A 7,002-nucleotide genomic window follows, 5' to 3' on the forward strand; every position below is an offset into this window, starting at 1 on the left:
TCTAGTGGAATTATTCTTTTTCAATTCTTGGGAAATATGAAGTCCTTGCAAGCACAGTTCGTTTCTGCAGATTATTTTCCAAACATGTACGAAATGGAACCAAAACAGAGAATCCCTTAAGAACCTAGAGTGGTGCAACATCAAAAGCTATGGTTATCAGGTAGCAAGGGTTTCAGCCTTCAGTTGCCAAGCACTTCTTTCTCCTGTGCCCGAAAGTTAGCGAGATGAAAACGTCTTTCGAATGATTGTTTTCATTTCTTTTTTCCCGGCATCCGGGCGTGCACAGTTCAGCACCTTGAGGAAATCAGATGTGAATATCGCATATGAATATAGGCCTTAGAGCACTTGATGTGGTAGTGCAGGTAGTCCTGGAACGTGTGGATCAGATTGACGGTACTGTCTCTGCATTGGTGTTGGTGTGGCGAGGGAACAGCACCAAGGTAATAGAGCCAATGTTGTCACCCACAGCAGCATTGGTGGCCTTCAGTTTGAGAAGCGGTTCTCTGTGGCTGAAGAGGACCTGTGGCACTGTGTGGTTAGCCCTGCACCCTTTGAATTCCTGCATAAACACTTTTCCAATGACCACATCATCATCATCTTTGAACACTGTGCTGAAGACTACTGTGATTCTATCCTTTTTAGACTCAACATACATGGTCTCCTCATCCCCATAATGAAAAAATTGCCCTATTCTCTCCTTCCTTGCCTTCTTCTTGGAATTGGAAGTATTTCTCAAAGATAGAGGCAAAACAATTTCGTTTTCACACGCCAACATGATGCAAGATGTTACCCTTGGAGGCTGGGAGATTTTCAAGGTCATATGGTAAAGAGACTTTGTATCCTGATTCTGGGTTTACCAAAAAACTTGCATATACTCTCTTTAGTAACTCATCAGCATCATGCGCCTGAAGTTGCTTGTAGAATTTCAAAGAAATACTAACCATCACTTTTGTTTTGTCTCCATTGTTGTTGTTGTTAGGTGCCATCAAGGTGAGTATGACTCATAGCAACTCCATGAACAACACATCTGAATCCTGTAATATACTGCGCCAGCCTCTCAATCTCTGACTTGAGGCTATTGACTTAGTCACAGTGTCAATCTATCTAGTTAAGGATCGTCCTTTCTTTCTTTAACCCTCCACCTTGCCAAGCATGATGTCCCTCTCCAATAAATAACCTCTTTTTGCAGCATGCCCAAAGTATGTGAAACGAAGCTCAATCACCTTTGCCTCCAAGGAATACTCTCTTTGCAACTTCCCCAAGGCGTATTTGTTCTTTTGGCAGTGCATGGGATATTCAGCACTCTTCTCCAATACCATAGCTCAAGATATCAATTCAAGTTCTGTCATCCTTTTTCCTTGTCCAGCTTTCAGATGTACAGCAAGTGATTGAAAAGACCATGGTCTGAATCAAGTGCAACTTAGTACTCCATTTAAGGACTAGGCAATAATTTGCTTCTGAATGATTTGGAGAGGTCTCTGACTGAAGACATGCCCTGTGCAATATATCTCCTGATCACCTGACCGAGAGTGTTGATTGTGAATTCAAGTAAGATGAAGTTGTTGACAGTTTCAATCTTTTTTCCTTCTCTCATGATGTTGCCTATAAGTCCAGTGGTGAGAAATTTTGATTTATCAGTGTTGAGATGCAATCCAATATTGAAGGCTGCATTTTTAATTTTTTTTTTCATATTTGGTACTGAGTTTTTAAAGTTCTCCTCTTTTTAGCAAGCAAGCTTGTGTCATTTGCATAACATAGGATGTTGATGAGTCTTTCTCCAGTCCTGACACCATAGTCTTTATAGTGTCCAGTTTCTCAAACAAGTTGATTAGCATAAAGGTTGAATGGACAGAGGAGACAAACCTGATGCACACTTTTCTTAATGTTAAACCATATAGTGCTCTTATGCTTTTGTTTATACAACAATCTCTTGGTCTCACATAGGGACAATTAAATAATAAATAATTGTTGTTGTTGTTATTGTTGTTGTTATATGCCATCAAGTTGGCTGTGACTCATAACAACACAAGTACTGAAGCTCTGAACTCTGTTCTATCCTGAGGCAACCTTATTGTCTCTTACATACCTTCCCCCATTACCCCAGTCACTGAATCAATCCATCTCATCAAGTGTCTTCCTCTTTTGCTCTATCCCTCCACTCTCCCAAGCATAATGTCCCTCTCAAGGATTGGTCACTCCTTGCAACATGCCAAAGTATGTCAGACAGAGCTTTAGAAAACTTGCCTCCAAGGAGTAGCCTGGTTTCTCCCTCTCCAGGACTAACCTGTTTGTTCTCTTAGCAGTCCATGGTATATTCTACACTTTTCTCTAGCACTACAGCTCAAAGGTATCAATTTTTCTTCTAACATCCTTAGTCATTGTCAAGCTTTCTGATGTATAGCATGTAATTACAAAAACCATAGCCTGGATAAGGTGTACCTTAATCTCCAGACTGATATCATTGCTCTTCAGTACTTTGGCGTGATCTCTGACAGCAGCCTTTTCCAGCGCAATTTATCTTTTGATGTCCTGGCTGTTGGTACCAAGAGTGTTGATCGTGGAGCCCAGCAAACTAAAGTTGTTAAAAATCTGAATTTTTCACTATCCATCATGATGCTGCCAATTGGCCCAGTGATGAGAATCTTTGTTTTGTTGATGTTGAGCTTCAATCCACATTTAAGGCTGTAGTCCTTGAATTTCTCCAGCAAGCACTTCAGGTCTTCCTCAGCTTCAGCAAGCAAGGTTGTGTTATCTGCATAACACAGGTTGTTAATAAGTCTTTCTCCAATCCTGATGTCACACTCTTCCTTATAGAGCCCAGACTCCCTGATGATCTGTTCTGTATAAAGATTCAAAAGATATGGAGATAGGACATATTCTTGACATACATCCTTCCTGATTTTAATCTATGCATCAATTCCTTGTTTTATTCTAACGACTGCCTCCTGGGCCAAGTTTCGCATAAGCACAATCAAGTGTTCCGGGATTCCAATTCTTCTCAGAGCTAGTCACAATGTATTGTGATCCGCGCAGTCAAATGCCTTTGCATAGCCAATGAAACACAGATAGACATTCCTCTGGTATTCTCTGCTTTCTGCCAAGATCTATATAGCATTAGCTATAAGATCCCTTGTATCACAGCCTCTTTTAACCTAGCCTGCACATCTGACAGATCTCTGCTGATGTGCTGTTCCAGTCATTTTAGGATAATTTTCAGCAGAAGCTTGCTTGCATGTGATATTAACGATATTGTTTAATCATTTCCACATTATACTGGGTCATCTTTCTTTGGAATGGGAACAAATATAGATCTCTTCCAGTAAGTTGGCCCTGTGGTTGTCCTCCAGATTTCTTGGCACAATTTGGTGAGTGCATTCAGGGCAGCGTCTGTTTGTTGAAATATGTCAACTGGTGTGCTGTTAATTCCTGGGGCCTTGTTTTTTTGCCAATTTGTTCAGAGCAGCCTGAACTTCTTCCTTTATCACCACAGGCTCTTGCTCATACATTGTTTCATGAAATTCTTCTCTGTCAGCCAATTGTTCTTGGTACAGTGACTCTGTATACTCCTTCCATCTTCTTTTAATGTTTTCTGAGTCATATAATATTCTGTCCAAAGCAATGTTAAGTATTGCAACTTGAGGCCTGAATTTGTTTTTCAGTTCCTTCAGCTTAAGAAATGCTGAGCAAGTTCAGCCCCTTTGATTTTCTGACTCCAGCTCTTTGCACATTTCATTGTAATACTTTGTTTTCCCGTGCTGCCCTTTGAAATCTTCTGTTCAGATCCTTCACATCTTGAGTTATTCCCTTTTCTTTGGCCTCTCGTTGTTCTAGTGATATATTCAGAATCTCTTCTGACATTATCTTGATCTTTCATTCCTCTTCTGTGTTTGTAGTGGCTTTTTGGACAATATTCTTGATATCCTCCCACAGCTTATCTGCTCTTCCATCATTAGTGTTCAAAGTCTCAAAACTGTTCCTGATATGGCTTTGAAAAAACTCTATGCATAAATAGTATTGAGCAATAGATTTCAGAGGTCTTAAATAGTAGGCTTTGAAAACCCTATGAGAAATTGAAGAAGTTGAAGTATTAGAGGTAGAGCCCAGATTTTAAATTAATTAAAATGAGAAGAAACAGCTGCAAGCATTCTTTAGTAGTTGAAACATGTTGTATATGTAGTATGGACAATGGACTTCGGAGTTAGAGATTAGTACTCTCCAGAAGACCACTGTACAGATTGCCAAAAAGAACAGATATTTCTTGGAAAAGGTGCCACTAGGGTGCTCCCTGAGTTAAAGATGATAAAAGCCTTGTTTCGTAAATTTTGGGCATGTTGGTAGAAGAGGCTATTCCTTGGAGAGGAACGTTATGTTCAGAAAAGTAGAGGGTAATAGAAAGAAAAAAGATTTTCAACCAGATAGATTCACACTGTGACTGTGAATGGTCTCAAGTATGTCAGAGATTGAGAGACCGGCACAGAAGAGGACAAGGGTTCAGATGTGTTGTTCATAGGGTCACTATTGGGTTGTACTCAACTTGACAGTACCTAACAACAACAATGTGTCTGAAACATGGACAATAAATAAGGATGACAAGAGAGTTGATACCTTTAGTTGTGGTCTTAGAGAAGTCTACTGATTATCCTATGGCCTTCCAAAAGAACAAATATGTCTTGAAAAAAAGATAGCAAGAATGCTCCTTGGAGGCAAGCATGACAAAGCTTTACCTCCTATTTTGGCCATGTTACTAGGAAAAACTATTCCTTGGCAAGGGACATCATCCTTGGAAAAGTAAAGAGTCACTGAAAGTGAGAGACACCCTGAAAATACTGAATGACATGGTGACTGCAGCAAGGGGCTCAAATGTATCAGATGATAAGGATGGCACAGGATAGGACAAGTCTATATCTCTTTTTCCTAGGTTGCTATGAGTTATGCTTTACTTAAAAACACCTAACAATGGCACAAGGATAGCAGCTAAAGCAAGTCTGTTAAGTATAAATTTCATTTAAACATTTTACAGAGGAAAATCACTGGTTTGAGAATAAATTAGACAAAGATTTTCACCACTGGGCCAATTGACAGCACCATGATGGATGGAGAAGAGATTGAGGTTGTTAACAGTTACAGCTTACTCGGCTCCACAACCATCACTCTTGGCATCTGTAGTCAGGAAATCAAAAGATGAATTTCACTGGGAAAATCTGCAGTCAGGGACCTTTCCAGAGTACTGAGAAGCAACAATGTAAGTCTAAAGACTAAGGTGCACCTGATCCAGGTCTTTGCAATTATTTGCTATGCACCAGAGAGCCGGACAATGACTAAAGATAACAGAAGAAGAATTGATGTCTTTGCATTGCTAGAGAAGAGTCTTGAACATGCTATGGACCACCAAGAAAAGAAATAGGTCTGTCTTGAGGAGGTAATACAAACTTTCTTCTTGGAGCCTAGGATTTTGAAGCTCTGTCTCATATACTTTAGATATGTGGCCAGGAGGGATCACTCCTTGGAGAAGGACATCATGCTTGAAAAGGTGGAGGGATAGCACAGGAGAAGATGACCCCATATGAGATAGATTGACATAGTAACTGGGATAATAAGGGTAGGTATGTTGGAGTCAGTGAGACTGGCTCAGGATAGGGTAGGCTTCTGGGCTGTTGTTGGTCACTCTGAGTCACAGGCAACTCACTGGCACATAACAACAACAACAAAGTCAAGGCAAAAATAGGAATGAAAATATACACACACATATATTTATAAATATACAAAATGTATGTATAATGTATATATAGTGCATATAATGTCTAGGAAATGGTTGGTTTAATAAATATAGATGGAGAGAAACATTTATTTTGGAAATAGCATCAATAGGGCTTGAAGATTGAGTAGGAGATAATCTAACAATCATCTTCCAAAACTACTTCACATAATAAAGAATCAAATATTCATAGTATCCATTTTATTATTGCTGTTATTAGTTGCAGTCTAGATAGACTCATATCAACCACATACACAATGGAACAAAATGCTGCCCAATCTTTCACCATCTCTATGATTGGTTCCTGATTGGAACACGAGATTGACAAAAGTTTCATTACTTATTTATGGAAGGATTTTTTTGGCTTTTCTTCCTAGACTGTCTTAGTCTGGAAGCTTACCTAAATCTTCTCTAGCTTCACTTAAGCCTTCACTTGAGAGAAGAGTGGTGGTGGGGCTGAACATGCACTGAGCCAAATGGAACCGCATTTCCAGAGGAGGAGGTCAATAGTTTACCACTGAAGGACCAAGGTACCCATTGTGCTGATGGTCCATAAAGATGCTCTTCTAGTCAAGACATAATCTACTGTGTAGTATGTTGAGTTATGTTGTTTGGGGATGTGTCAGTAGTGGCTCTTAGACTGTGAGAGCTGGCATCTACTGAGGAGTATGCTACGAAGATCCATCCTTCTTTTCATATTTCCTCTGATTTTGACCACATCCATTGTCTGCATCCTTAACCCATTTTTTTTTTTTTTTGCCTGGCATGAGAAAGGACTATTTCTCAGTTGCGATTTCCATGTTGTTGTGAACCAGAGTTTTGTTTTATGGAATTTGTGGAACCCTAAAATTGTTCTCATCCAACTTCAGAAGTATTGGGCTGTGCCCAATAAATTATTTGTGTTTATCTTGATAGAGTTGGCCTTAAAGCAAAATAAATGAGGGAAACTTTGATGTCATCCAGAAGAATGTACTGGGGTTTTAAAGATGTCTTGACTAATTTTCAAAAAGGATTAGGCATACATAGTTGGTTGAGAGGGATCTGCTATATAAAACTTCAGTGTGATCAACAGAACAGCTTCTGAAAAGTCTGTGAACACTTCAGTTTATATTCAAAGATTAAGTGTATACTGAAAATTTAAAAATATAAACCATGCCTTGAGTAATTCAAGTTCAGCCTCTTCAGCTAAAGATATTTATATCACTATTAATTTTAAAGAAAAAAGAGAACATGCTGTACATAGTGCT

At 39.3% G+C, this 7,002-nt stretch overlaps 1 pseudogene; it reads right to left on the reverse strand.

The window, feature by feature from the left end:
* Nucleotides 1–216: 216 nt before the first annotated feature.
* LOC102850329 lies at nucleotides 217–968 on the reverse strand (annotated as a pseudogene).
* Nucleotides 969–7,002: the final 6,034 nt, after the last annotated feature.

The sequence above is a fragment of the Elephantulus edwardii genome, unplaced genomic scaffold (genome assembly GCF_000299155.1).
Source record: "Elephantulus edwardii isolate Elephantulus edwardi_28Jun2011 unplaced genomic scaffold, EleEdw1.0 scaffold00099, whole genome shotgun sequence".
Taxonomy (NCBI): Eukaryota; Metazoa; Chordata; class Mammalia; order Macroscelidea; family Macroscelididae; genus Elephantulus; species Elephantulus edwardii.